At 45.6% G+C, this 15,464-nt stretch overlaps 1 protein-coding gene across 1 annotated transcript in view; it reads right to left on the bottom strand.

The window, feature by feature from the left end:
• Positions 1-15,464, bottom strand: part of LOC119976764 (spindle pole body component 110-like) — a 546,263-nt gene that overhangs the window by 481,502 nt on the left and 49,297 nt on the right. The window lies entirely within an intron of this gene.

The raw sequence follows: 15,464 nt of genomic DNA, 5'->3' as shown, positions 1-15,464 counted from the left end.
AGATCTCTCCGTATCATACGAGGATTTCTAATAACACGCCTTTGATTATCTTTCCAAACGTCAATTTGTCTGCAATGTCTTGATCATGGACGTAGCTATTCAGTTTCTAAAACCCGTCCGATATCCCTCTGCCATATACCTTCACTTACTTCAAGCTTTCTGTCTCGACAGTTTCTCAGATACTCACCCATGTCAACAGGACATCACTTGTTCGCTGGTCCAGTGAAAGGAGACACCAAACTATGTGCCCTCTTTTATCTCCAGCTTCTCACAAGAGTATTGCCTAAGCAACATTTAAACAAATTCCACCACTGTTTGCAATAATACCTGGGAAAAATTGAGATGGGTGTGGATCTTGGAGGTCACAGCTCCAGGACAACACTGCAGGAGTTCCTAGGGGTAATGTCATGGGCCCAACCATTGTCACCTGATTAATCAATTACCTTACTTCCATCATAACAATAAAAGTGGGGATGTTTGCTGTTGTCTGCGCAATCCTCACGGACATTCGTGACTCATCAGATACCGAAGCAGTCTATTTCGCAATGGGGCCAGATCTGGGCATTATGCAGGTTTATGTTGACAAGTGGCAAGTAACATTCGCACAGCACAAGTGCCAGGCAATGAACGTCTCGAACAAGAGAGGTTGCAACCATCACTCCGTGACATTCAGTGGCATTATCATCGTGTAATCCTACATTAGTAACACCCCGGATGTTACCATTGGCCACAAACTGAACTGGACCAACCATATAACACCTATGGGTTGCCAGAGCAGGTCGAAAAACAGATTCTAGATTAAAGATACTCTGAGTGAAGAAAGTGTTCCTCATAGGTTCCTAATTTTCGAACATTCAGCCCTTAGATTGTGATCCTGTGACAAGCACCATGCCTGCAACAAAACCGTCGATTCCTGACAGCACTTAGTAGTTTAAATCGGACCTCATCTCATTCTTCCAAATTCCAATAAAAATATGATTATTCGAGCGAAGCTCTCCTCAGCTGAGGAAATTGATCCCAACGATCCGTTAGGCACTTCGACTTTGCTTTTTTTTGAATTTTAGAGTACCCAATTAATTTTTTTTTTCAATTAAGCAATTTAGCATTCAATCCACTTACCTTGCACATCTTTGGGTTGTGGGGGTGAAACCCACGCAAACACGGGGAGAATGTGCAAACTCCTTGGCTTCACATCATTCTTGGAACGCGCTTCTGTCCCATTTCCGGTTCCTTTATTTGTGCAAATGCTTTGACCTGTAATTTGATTCAGGCTTCTTGGGTCTATGCAGTAATTGAATGATATTTATTTGCACAAGTACCGAAGTACAGTGAAAATTATTTTTCTACGGCCAAGGGAATGTACACAATGCGTACATTGTAGACAAATGTATAATCGACAGAGTACATTGACAATGGTACCGCAATTGGTTACAGTGCGAAACAAGGGCAAAACAAGAGCAGCATAGGGCGTCGTCGTGAGTAGTGTTCTTACAGGGAACATCAGTTGAAGGGAGGGATCTGGTAGCTGAGGGGAAGACGCTGTTCGTATATCTGGATGTGCGGATCTTCAGACTTCTGTATCTTTGCCTGATAGAAGGGTATGGAAGAGGGTAAAGACAGGGTGTGAGTGGACAATGCTGAATGCCTCCTTGATGTAGGAGCGGTGTATGCAGAATCAATCGGGGAATGACAAGCTTGTGTGATCCGTTCGGCTGAGTTCACCACACACTGAATTGTCCTACCCTTTCTCTCAGTATGTAGAATGCTGCCTATTTTCTACTTAGTTGCTCCAACTGTCACACACTGTATGTACTTTTCTATACTCGACCCTGGTTGTAAAGTTCAGCTCTAGTTTTAACACCAAGAACCAAGAACTGCATACTGAGCTCCTCAATGGCGGCAACTTGGATGGAGATCACGCAGAGAATCGAGCATCTAGACGAATCTGGGATTTGCGATGGGCGCCGAAGCGACAATATGTGGCCACTTCTCCCCAAAATAGCACAATTAATTTGTGGTGATTTTTTTTCGAGGGTGTTCCCACAAGCTCTGCTGACGAGTTCACAATCGCTATTCAATGACCAGTGTCTGGGGTCTGCCACCAGTGAGCTGAATACATGGGTGGCACGCATGGTCGTGGCTTCTTATTCTGCACGGGGTTGGTCTCCTCCAATTGTATCTCCAGGTGCTCGATGCTCGCAGATAACCTGTGAATTTGTCCATGGTTCTGCGTCTGCATCTCCACAATCAATTGCCCTGTCCGTTCAGAAGTCCGAAACCCATCTAGAGGGCAGGTATATCATGGGATGGCCTGTTCTTCCAACGTGTTCCCGCCTCGGGAGATCCGACTACACCTAATATCCCTGATCAGCTCTGTGGTGCGCACCTGATATGTCGCAAGAGCTGTTTTCTTAACGTGCCCAAGCGAGTTGAGGGTCTCTGTGATGCTGGAGGTCGTTGGTGACAGCTGTGATGTAAAATCTGTGTCAACGTCGGACACGAGCCCCGCAGTGTCCTGAGTGCCCTGCCGATGGATGCTGCCCGGCAGGTCCCCTCGTCACTGCTTGGCTCACGGGGCAGGAGGAGGTCTCTGGCTGTGGAACTGGCTGGGGACGGGGGCGCCCGTGGGATCCGCCCCATCGCCAGCAGGTGCTGCAAGACTCAGGATGCATGCTTATACCGCAGACCGTTGGATGTTGGGGAAGGTTAGGGTATTGTTGGTGAGCGGATGTGTATGAGGTGGACGATGAGGGCGAGGGCGGCGTGGCATGGTTTTCGAGCTGAGGGTTGTGTGCGGGTTTTGTTGGGGGACGTTCGTGTGAGGGTGGTGTTGGGGCCGTATTGGAACACGCATCAAGGGGAAACGAAACTCAGCAGGGCTTCAATTCCTTGCCGCAGCTGCACTCCTGCCCGGTGACCTCCCTTTCCTTCCGGTCACCGACCACGTCCAGGGCTCTCTGCCCAGCCACGGTGAGATGCCTCACGTCCCGTGATTTCCCCCCAATTATCTACTGCACTAGGCAGTTATGAATGATCTCCTCCTGGGAGGGTGGACGCAGAAAAATGGCAATATTAGACATTCTGACGCAAGCAGTCCAGGGGTGGGTAGCTGGCAGCCCCAGGAGTCACGGCATCTGGCCATGGTGGCCGAAATGGGTGCCAGCATGTGGTGCATGACGCCCGTTTGTCGTTTGGATCAGGTTACGGGTGTATGGGGCGGGGAATGTTGCCTGGGCGCAGAGTTGCCGACTAATCCTGGCGGCCCTGAGGTGGCCGTACAGGTTTTTATGGCAGTGATGAGCGGTCTGGGCCGTGTTACTCACGGCACTGACACCCTTAGCGCCGAGACACTGTGGGCAGCGGCAGCTGGCAACCTGCTTCAGGAGACAGGGTAGAGTGTCAACCCCCTATACTCCAACACTTCCTGGGTGGCCTCCAGCTCGCGATCAGTGAATTTTGGGGCCACTCTCCTCACTGCCATCTTATTTTATGGGATGATGTGTGAGTGCATTCAAGTGTGTATTTGACACTGAATCCTTTCAGTCTCCTGAGTGCAAATCTGGGACCTTTTCAGATTGGAATCAATTGTGTTCGACGTGTCGCTGGTGCTAGCTCCTGAACAGTAGTTGAATCGGTCCAGGCGCGGTTCCAGCTTTGCTATTGTGGCACTCCATGAAACCTGTGGTGGCGTCAACACTTAGTCTCAGGAATAGAGTATCCGACCGCCTATCTGTCATCCAGTCACTTGTTGCAATTGCAGGGAAGGCAATAAACGCGGCTTTCTGTCAAGATGGTCTGAAACAGTATATATTTTCAGGGGCATGGCTGCTTCACCGCACGTGTTGCATGGCATTCGATGCCGATGCACAGTAGATTCAAGGAGTGTCCACTCATTTCCCACTAGGATCCCACCAGTAATAATTGTAAATGCACCGTTCAAATGGAAACTACAGATTCGAATTTTATTTGGCTTTCAGTCGGGAAGAAGCACTAACTAAATTTCGTTGATAGCTGACGGGTTACTGTATCGAAATGAGTCAGAGCAAAATAATGTGTCAAGAAATGAAAGGGTGGATGGAGCATATACGAGGTCAGTGTATGGTTTATATCACTCAGAATAACATAATTATACTGCACCTGTGTTAGGATGAGAATTAGGAAGTCTTTAATCCTTCAACGTTTCAGTTCTCTTGTTGAGGCCAGCTTCATGCTGAAGAACAAAGAGGTTGTGAGACTGATCTACCAGGAATCCACTTCAGAAGAGGTGGGAACTCTTCAGAATTCAATGTCAGATCATTGCTCCACAGTCCCTTAACTTGCAGAGTATGGATTCTTAATTTAGTTCGGGATCGCCCAAGAAAGAAATAGACTTTGCCAGAGGAAGCCACGGAAATATGTAGAGAAGGTCGGTGCACAAATTTTACGCTTATGAAGTGACTTTGATGATATCAGAAACGGCACAACAGCTGCCGGAAAATAATAGAACAGCTGGCAAACTTCCAATTGTTTGTGCACACACATGTGCAGATTATAGAGCAATGTAGTTCAACCATCAGGGCTGCGGTTTATCCATGCGTTTGTTTCGGCGTTCGGTCGAAGGGCGATGACAACTCTAATCGAGAGAAAGATACAACTCACCTGTCGGCCGCTTGCGGATATTCATCCAGGTCTCCAGATCTTCGTTAGGCATTTGACTTCTGTTCGACAATGGAAGCTAAGAGGGGAATAGTGTGCACCGATACTCCACTGGGGCCTCGTCACAACTAGACTAGCATAAAATTATTAGCGCATTTTGCAAATTAGTTTTAATATTACGTCTGGATTGTGAATTGCAAAGAATGGGGACTGTCGGAGATGATGCGTGACTAGGGGGTCAGCGGGGGTGGGGGGGTGGGGGGGGGGTGGTGGAGTGGGGGGGGGGGAGGTGGAAGTGGACATGGCAGCTCTTCAAATGTCTCTCCTACTTTGTGTGTTTCAGAAGTCCCTGCACAGTTGTACAGGATCTTCAATATCCTGAATGAAATGAGAGGGCTTTGGTCTTTTGCAGGCGACAATCAGTTTATCGTTGTCAGGCTGGTCGTTGGTGAACGGAAGACTTCCTCCAAGTGCATCAATAGCCATGGGTCCGAATGCTTAATGGAGCGGTTACAATTCAGCAACAAGTGCATTTTTAGCACCGCAAATAAGTTATTGTGCAAGACCTAATAAGAGCCCAGAAGAACTTGGACGTCAATAGAACTTCGCATTGTACAGACAAAAATATGGATGTTATAAGGCTTTCTGTTCTAATATTAATTGTGTTGTTCATACGAAAAATGGGTTTCGTGCAGGAATAGGTCATTCGAACCTTCATACCCGCTCAACAATTCAAAAAGATCATGGCCCCACTGAATGCTACTTCAACGGCACCTTCCTGTATACTCCCGACAACGTTTCAGCAACTGGCGAATCAGGAAACGATGTAGCTCTGCCTTCCAAACATTCTGCTTCCACTGCCTTTGTGAAAGGGAGCTTCAAATACTCACTATCCAAACTGATACAAATCCATCCGTTCCAAGACATAAGACAGCCGGCACAATCACGGTATGAGTTTACATAACCTTTAAATGCCTTCTGAAGCACTTACATATTTCATTAAATAAGGAGACCATACTGCACACAACACAGCAGATTTGGTCACTTCAGTAGCCTGTCCAACTAATGCAGAACCTTGTCAGTTTTCTACAGCATTCTCTGTATAATTACTGATAAGTACTAACATTCTATAACATTTGGAGATATCTTGCTATACTTATTGGCCTTCTGTGATTAGCGCACTAGGGCACCAAGATCCCTCTATGTCTCGGAGTTTTGCAATTTCTCAGCATGCAGATAATGAGCTCACATCCTTCCAAAATGGTGAACTTCACATTTTCCTACATTGCAGAATATTGCCTTTTCATTTAACCTATCAACGTCCCTTTCTATCCGCCTTATCTTCCTCTCTGCTCCGTACGTACTATTCAAAATTCACCTACCTCCCAATATTTGTGTCGTCAGCAAATTTTACAAGCGGACCTTCAGTCCTCGCATCCACGTCATTTATACAACTTTTAAAACGTTGACGCCACAGTTAACCTCAGAAGCACTCCAATTGGAACAGCTTCTCAGAGCAGAATAAATATGTCTGCCAACTCTCTGTTTCATATGAGGTTGCCAACTTACTATCCATGCCAACATATTACAAGCAAAGCTGTGTCTGACATCTTTGTCACCTTATTGGGTACAGATGAGATCCCAGATGACTGGTAAATAGCTAATGCGGTACCGCTATTTAAGGAAGGTAGCAGGAACAATCCAGGAAAATATGCGCCAGTGAGCCTCACGTCGCTGGCAGGTACATTTTTGGACAGAAATCTCAGGAATAAGATTTATCCCCATTCGGAAACACATGGACTCACGAGCGATAGACAGATGGGTTTTTGAAGGGGACGTCGTTCCACACTTAGATGTTACAGTTTTTTGAGGAGGTGACAATGATGATTGATGATGGGACGGCATTGGGTGTTGTTCATATGATCTACAATAAACCATTTGACAAGGAAGCTCTTTGCATACTGCTGTAAAAGGTGAAGTCACACAGGATCAGACGTGAGGTGGCAAAATTGATACAGAACTGGCTCGGTCACAGAAGTCAAAGTGTGCAGCAGAAGGGTATTATTCTCAATGGAAGGGTGTGACATATCGTGTTCCACGGGTCTATGTGCTGGATGGTCTGCTGTTTGTAGCACACAAAAATGATTTGGAAGAAAATGTAGCTCATCTGATTAAGAAGGTGTGCAGGTGGTTTAACGCGGAAGATACGAAGTTTGGTGGAGTGGCAGTTAATTGTGAGGGTTGTGAGAAGATACAGGAGGACATAGAAAGCTTCGGAAGAGAACTGGCAAACAGAGTTAATCCAGACAAATGTGCGGTAATGCATTTTGGTGGATCCAACATTGCATCGAGGGGAAATATACCGTAAATGGGATAACTCAGGAATATTGGTCAGAGAGATCTGGGCTTGCAGGACCACAAATCTTTGAAAATGGCAACACAAGTGGACAATGTAGTCAAGAAAGCATACGGACTACTTGCCTTCGTTGGACGGGGCATCAAGTATAAAAATGGCAAGTCGTGCGGCAGTTGCATAAAACTTTGTTAAGGCCGCACTTGGAATATTACGCCCAATTCTGGCCACCGCACTACGACAAGATGTGGCAGCTTTCGAGAGTGTGCAGACGAGGTGTACCAGGATGTTACCTGGTTTCGGGTATGTTAGCTATGCGGGGAGGCTGAATAAACTCGGACTGGTTTCATTAGAACGATTGAAGTTAAACAGTGACCTGATAGAGGCCTACACGATTATGTGTGGGTGTCGTGGATAGAGTGGATGAGCAGCGATACATTCCCACAAGGGAGGAGTCAGTCACCAGGCGGCAGAGGTTTAACATCCGTGGGGACGTTTAAAGTTGTGCGAGGCAGCTTCATTTCACAGAGGGCAGCGAGTGCCTGGAACCCATTACCAGGGGAGGCTGTGAAAGCAGATACAGTAAGCGCATTTAAACGGCATCTTGAAAATACATGAAGAGAGTGGGGATAGAGGGAAAGTGCGGAAGGAAGAGCTGAGGGTTATGACAAGGTTGACATCATGACCGGTAGAGGCTTGGAGCGCCGAAGGGTCTGTTTCTGTGCTGTCTACCTGTTTGTTCTTTTGTCTCTGAGATCTTATGCGGCACAGCTTACCATGTGCTGTATGCCAATCTGTTTACACTATATCCCACAGTTCCCTTTTAATCACTACACATGTTACTATTCGTATGACTTTTCCGAATTGGTTAAACATAACTTTCCGCTCACAAATTCTTGTTGATTGCCTGAATGCACGCGGTTTCACCAATTTCCCTGCTATAACGGCGTTTAAAAAGTGTTATGATACATATTAGGTTAACTGACCTACAGTATTTCTATTTTCCACCTCCGTCCCTTTTTGACTATCGGAATTAAGTTTGCTATCTTCCAATAAAGTGGATCTTTCATCTATCTATGAAACATTGGGATATTGAAAACAATGCATCCGCTATATCTCAATTGTTATGTCTGTCAAGACGATATACCACAATTCATCCAGACAATCAGACCTGTCAGCTCGGAGTACCAACACTTTTCTCAATGACATTGCCCTTTTTATTCAAACATGTTCACGCTTTTCTTCCTTTTCTGATTGATAACTAATTCTGGGAATTCATGTGTGTCCATAGATAGTCAAGGCAAATCTAAAATATTTGTTTCATCAGCCACTCCAGCATTATTTCGAATACTAATTCTTCAGGTGCACATTTTATCGGAAGAATTATCACTTTCTCTCTTTTCTTGTCAACCACCCGTAGAAACGCTTAGAGGCTGTCTTTAAATGACTGACTGGGGGGGGGGGGGCAGTACGGTGGTACAGTGATTAGCATTGCTGCTTCCGGCGCTGAAAATCTGGGTTAGAATCCCAGTCCTGGGACACTGTGCGTGTCGGGTTTGCACGTTCTCTGCGTCGATTGCTCCCCACAGATGTGTAGGAAAGGTGGATTGGCCAGGTTAAGTTGCCCCGTAATTGGAACAGATACTTTGGTGCTACAGATTTATAATTTAGAAATAGATTACTGACAAGCTTTCTCCTTTTTTTCCAGATTACCCACGTCACTAATCCCTTCCAGATGCTTTAATCTTCTATAAAACTTTCCCAATTTTAGGGCACCCTTTTCACAAATATATGTTCCTTCTTTTACTTTAATGCTGCTTTTTGGTTTTAGCTCTCCGCAGACTATGGGATTTCCTGTTGTCATCGTTTTATTTCTGATTGGAATGTGTATATTCTGTGCATTTAAAATATCCCTTTCAACTTGTAATATTCATCTTGTCATTACCAATTACGCAATCTTCAGGTCGCTCCGCTAATTTCCCTCATGTCTGTCCTCATTTATATTCGATATACTTGTCTTGGACGCTGGCGCCATTCCCTGAAACTGAATGCAAAAATAAATTATATAGTGATCGTTGCTATCTTGGAGGGCGTACAGGACACAGTGATCCATTAATTATATCTAATTGCACGGCATTAGGGGACTTATAGCCCGCCCCGAGATTGTTCCAGCCATGGTGTCCGAACACGCTAATCCACCAAAATTCTATGAACATCATTCACGGTACTTTTATCAATCTATTTTGTATTTTATCAGTCCATAAAGAGATTTGAAGCACCCACATTTATTTGATGCTTTTATGGCAATCTCACAATAGCTCTTCGTTTGTATTCTGCCTTTTCACCAAGTTACAATTTGGGGGCACGTGTCCCACTCCCAGACGTGGCTCTTGCCTTTTAATATACCATCTCAACTAAGCGTCTCCCCATATATTTGCTTACCCACCTTCACACCTCACCAAAGACGCAGAAATATGCACCGAACCAGCGACCTGAGCATTACCCCACTTCCAACGAAAGCACCTATTCAATTTCAGATTTTCCAACTCTCCTACCTCACCCACCTATTCCTCTTACTACTCACCTATTTCGCAGTCCTATTTCCGTGATAATCTCTCAAAACCTACACTGATCAAGTTCATTAATCTCACAGTTGTTCAACTAATACATGCAGCCACCTTTGCCATCTACCGGTCTATCCATATCCTTGCCTACTTTCTATAGATCTGATCATAAAACTAACCTACCCACTTCGCAGATGCACCAATCACAAATATTCTCCAACCTTTTCAACCACATAATACACCTGCATACTAAAGTAGTTCATACAAGTACCTACATGTCTGGCTACGACAACATAAGCCATTAAAACCCCCGCACCCACATGGACGCTTTCTGACATTATTTACCTGCACAGCTGCACACGTTGGTCATGTAGTCACTTCACCCATTTTCCCACCTACCAACTTGCCCAGTAGCAACCTCAGCACACACACAAAATTATCGTCTTCTTCAATTCATTCACCCATAACCAATTTCCTCAACTACTCTTTGGTCACAATTATCCTCCCACACAATTTACACATAGCTAGATACAGGCAGGGTATAAAATGTCAACTTAACCCTCGTTCTTAATGCACTTGCACTTGTCTACCAACGATTCCAAGCAGCCACCTCTCCAGAATGTTCATATTACACCTACCTTAAGCATGCACATCCCAATTGCAAACACATATATTTATTAAGCACATCCACCTCAACCATTTTCTCACCGAGACGCCTCAGACTTTAATATGTTCCCACAAATCTACTCACATAACCATCTATTGCCACACTCACACCATGTGCCCAAGTCAGCCATATATCAACTTATGCACCAATGTAAATAAACACCTCACCTCATCACGCACTCTCTCATGCACCCTCCTCACCCATTTACTCCCCCAGCGTTCTGACCAGACTCAACAGAATCCCACTCACAGACCATACATCCGCTGTACAACAACTGTCCCAATTCATCCAAAAGCCCGTTCTCCTACCCACATTGACAATATTTATTTGCAGATCCATTGAGCAACGTTATCCTTTCGCCCATTTGCTGACACATACATGTCTTTCTTCTCCCACTTTCCCTTGTCACTCACTTGCAATATCCCGCCTGCTATCAGAAACTCGTACACACTGAACATCCAGCCACTCACCTACACATGTATTCCATTTTTTCAAACCGTCTATTTATTGAGTTTTACTTTTTTTTTTACGAATAACGCAAGGAAGCCACAGGAATAATACATATCAATGAGGTACAACGTCTCAGCATACATGGTTACAGAGGTGAATTGGAAAATAGTAAGATTGCTGGGTCACTGAAATGCATAGAATCAACGTCATGCCTCTATGCGCACCACCAGACACCAAGGGCAGCAGAGGGCAGCAGAGCAGTGCTACTGATTGGTTGTTCCAGGAAAATTTGCATGCGTGCAGTGCGGTCAGCCTAATTTAACGGTGTACCTGCGAAAGAGACCCGAGGAGTTCGAGTGAAGGCAAGCATACAGCAGAGGGTAGCAGAGCAGAGCTACTGATTGGCTGTTCCGGGGAAATTTGCACACGTGCAGTGCGGTCAGACTAATTTGAAGGTGTACCTGCGAAAAAGTGCGCGGAGTTCGAGTTAAGGCCAGCATCCAGCAGAGGGGAGCAGAGCAGAGCTATTGATTGGCTGTTCCAGGGTAATTTGCATACGTGCAGTGCGGTCAGACTAATTTGAAGGTGGTTTGTGGAGGGACTGTTGTGAAGTGACAGTTAAACCCGAAACACTTTCTCAGTGTCCCCCCCCCCCCACGTCTTCCTCTAACCTTAAAAAAACTACAGTCGTTGGGAAGCGGGAGCAGGGGCTTGTCGTGAAGGTGAGTGAGTGCCTTTAAATTTGCTTACCCTTCAGCGGGAGCAGGGTTTGCGGGAATATCAACTAAACTCTTCCTTTCTTTTTCTTGTTTTTTTAAATCTAGAGGTGATGTCAGGGAAGGCAGTACAATGCTCCTCCTGCAGAATGTTTGAGGTGACGGACGCCGTCAGTGTCCCTGCTGATTTCATCTGTGGGAAGTGCACCCAACTGCAGCTCCTCAAATACCGTGTTAGGGAACTGGAGCTGGATGAACTTCGGATCATTCGGGAGGCAGAGGGTGTCATCGATTGGAGCTTCAGGGAGGTAGTTACGCCAAAGAATAAAGATAGATGGGAGACGGTGAAAGGGGCTGGGGGTAAGCAGTCAGTACAGTGATCCCCTTTGGTCGTTCCCCTGAGTAACAGGTATACGGCTTTGGATACTGCTGGGGGGGGGACTTACTAGGGGACAGCCATGGGGTACAGGTCTCTGGAACAGAGTCTGTCCCTGTTGCTCAGAAAGGAAGGGGGGAAAGGAGTACAACATTCATCATTGGAGAATCCATAGTTAGGGCGACACATAGGAGATTATGTGGGAACGAGAGAGACTCGCGGTTGGTGTGTTGCCTCCCAGGTGCCAGGGACGGGATGTCTCAGATCGTGTTTTCGGGATTCTTAAGGGGTAGGGGGAGCAGCCCCAAGTCATGGTCCACATTGGTACCAACGACATAGGTAGGAAAAGGGATAGGGATGTAAGGCAGGAATTCAGGGAGCTAGGGTGGAAACTTAGTACTAGAACAAACAAGTTATTATCTCTGGATTGTTACCCGTGCCACGTGCTAGCGAGTCGAGGAATATGGAGAGAGAGCAGTTGAACACGTGGCTGCAGGGATGGTGCAGGAGGGAGGGTTTCAGATTCCTTTGCAATTGGGGCTCCTTCTGCGGTAGGTGGGACCTCCACAAACGGAATGGCCTACACCTGGACCAGAGGGATACTAATATCCTAGGGGGGAGGTTTGCTAATGCTCTTCGGGAGGTTTTAAACTAGTTCAGCAGGGGATTGGGAACCTGAATTGTAGCTCCAGTACACACGAAGCTGAGAGTAGTGAGGTCATGAGTAAGGTTTCAAAGTTGCAGGAGTGTGCCGGCAGGAAGGAACGTGGTCTAAAGTGCGTCTACTTCAATGCTAGGAGCATCCGGAATAAGGTGGGTGAGCTTGCGGCATGGGTTAGTACCTGACACTTCGATGTTGTGGCCATTTCGGAGACATGGATAGAGCAGGGCGAGGAATGGTTGCTGCAGGTGCCGGGGTTTAGATATTTCAGTAAGTTAAGGGAAGGTGGTAAGAGAGGGGGAGGGGTTGGATTGTAAGTCAAGGACAGTTTTACGGTGGCTGAGAGGACATTTGATGAGGACTCGAATACTGAGGTAGTATGGGCTGAGTTAAGAAAGAGGAAAGGAGAGGTCACCCTGTTAGGGCTTTTCTATAGGCCTTCGAAAAGTTCCAGAGATGTAGAGGAAAGGATTGCAAAGATGATTCTGGATAGGAGCGAAAATAACAGGGTAGTTGTTATGGGGGACATTAACTTTCCAAATATTTAATGGAAACACAATAGTTCGAGTACTTCAGATGGATCCGTTTTTGTCCAATGAGTGCAGGAGGGTTTCCTGATGTAGTATGTAGATAGGACAACAAGAGCGAGACCGTATTGGATTTGGTACTTGGTAATGAACCAGGACAGGTGTTAGATTTGAAGGTAGGTGAGCATTTTGGTGATAGTGACCACAATTCGATTATGTTTACTTTAGCGATGGAAAGGGATAGGTATAAACCGCAGGGCAAGATTTATAGCTGGGGGAAAGGCAATTATGATGGGACGAGGCAAGACTTAGGATGCATCGCCTGGAGAGGAAAACTGCAGGGGATGGACACAATGGAAATGTGGAGTATGTTCAAGGAACAGCTACTGCGTGTCGTTAATAAGTATGTACCTGCTAGACAGGGAGGAAGTGGTCGAGTGAGGGAACCATGGATTACTAAAGCAGTTGAAACACTTGTCAAGAGGAAGAAGGAGGCTTATGTGAAGATGAGACGTGATGGTTCAGTTGGGTCGCTTGAGAGTTACAGGTTAGCTAGGAAGGCTCTAAAGAGAGAGCTAAGAAGAGCCAAGCGGGGACATGATAAATCTTTAGCAGGTAGGATCAAGGATAACCCTAAAGTTTTCTATTGGTATGTCAGGAATAAAGAAATGACTAATGTAAGAGTAGGGCCAGTCAAGGACACTAGTAGGAAGTTGTGCGTAGAGTCCGAGGAGATAGGAGAAGTACTAAATGAGTACTTTTCGTCAGTATTCACACAGGAAAAAGACAAAGTTGTCGAGGAGAATACTGAGATACAGGCTACTAGATGAGAAGTGCTTGAGGTTCATAAGGAGGATGCGGTAGCGATGCTGGAAAGTGTGAAAATAGATAAGTCCCCTGGGACAGATGGGATTTATCCTAGGATTCTCTGGGAAGCTAGGGAGGAGATCGCTGAACCTTTGGATTTGATGTTTAATCATCTTTGTCTACAGGAATAGTGCCAGAGGATTGGAGGATAGAAAATGTTGTCCCCTTGTGCAAGAAGGGGGGTAGAGATAACCCCTGTAACTATAGACCAGTGAGCCTTACTTCTGTTGTGGGAAAAATCTTGGAAAGGTTTATAAGAGATCTGATGTATAATCATCAGGAAAGGAATAATTTGATTAGAGATGGTCAACATGGTTTTGTGAAGGGTAAGTCGTGCCTCACAAACCTCATTGAGTTCTACGAGAAGGTGACCAAACAGGTGGATGAGGGTAAAGCAGTTGATGTGCTGAATATGTAATTCAGTAAAGCGTTTGATAAGGTTCCCCACGGTAGGCTATTGCAGAAAATGCAGAGGTATGGGATTCAGGGTGATTTAGCAGTTTTGATCAGAAATTGGCTAGCTGATAGAAGACAAAGAGTGGTGGTTGATGGTAAATGTCTCTGACTGGTGTCCAGTTACTAGTGGTGTGCCACAAGGATCTGTTTTGGGGCCGTTGCTGTTTGTCATTTTTATAAATGACCTGGAGGAGGGCGTAGGAGGATGGGTGTGTAAATTTGCAGATGACACTAAAGTCGGTGGAGTTGTGGACAGTGCAGAAGGATGTTACAAGTTACAGAGGGACATAGATAAGCTGCAGAGCTGGGCTGACAGGTGGCAAATGGAGTTTAATGAAGAAAAGTGTGAGGTGATTCATTTTGGAAGTAATAACAGGAAGGAAGAGTACTGGGTTAATGGTCAGATTCTTGGTAGTGTGGACGAGCAGAGATCTCGGTGTCCATGTCCATAAATGCCTGAAAGATGCCACCCAGGTTGAGAGGGTTGTTAAGAAGATGTACGGTGTGATAGCTTTTATTCGTAGAGGAATTTAGTTTCGGAGCCATGAGGTCATGTTGCAGTTGTACAAAACTCTGGTGCGGCCGCATTTGGAGTATTGTGTGCAATTCTGGTCGCCACATTACAGGAAGGATGTGGAAGCATTGGAAAGGGTACAGAGGAGATTTACAAGAATGTTGCCTGGTATGGTGGGAAGATAATATCAGGAAAGGCTGAAGGACTTGAGGCTGTTTTCGTTAGAGAGAAGAAGGTTAAGAGGGGACTTAATTGAGGCATACAAGATGATCAGAGGATTAGATAGGGTGGACATCGAGGGACTTTTTCCTCGGATGGTGATGTCCAGCACGAGGGGGCATAGCTTTAAACTGAGGGGAGATTTGTACACTCATTTGTACCCTTGCAGGAAACAATCACGGATTATTTTGATCCACCAGAACAAAAAAATAAATGTACGTAAAAGGTACGTGCTAGACGCACTTCTAAAAGATGTTAGATGTATAACACACAACACAACATGACCGGAATCAAAGACACAGTGCAGAACGATGATCATATGATTAATTGGTAAAAAGATGACAAACCGCTGTCGAATCGGATTATCGTCAATGCCGCCAATGTAGTCCATCAATGTAATCGTGTTGGGATAAACGTCGAATGAGAACTGCCAGGAGAAGGATGCCTCAGGATAAAGGA

The sequence above is a fragment of the Scyliorhinus canicula genome, chromosome 13 (genome assembly GCF_902713615.1).
Source record: "Scyliorhinus canicula chromosome 13, sScyCan1.1, whole genome shotgun sequence".
Taxonomy (NCBI): Eukaryota; Metazoa; Chordata; class Chondrichthyes; order Carcharhiniformes; family Scyliorhinidae; genus Scyliorhinus; species Scyliorhinus canicula.
The sequence above is the reverse complement of the archived record's forward strand: the minus strand, read 5'-3'. Positions and strand labels throughout refer to the sequence as shown.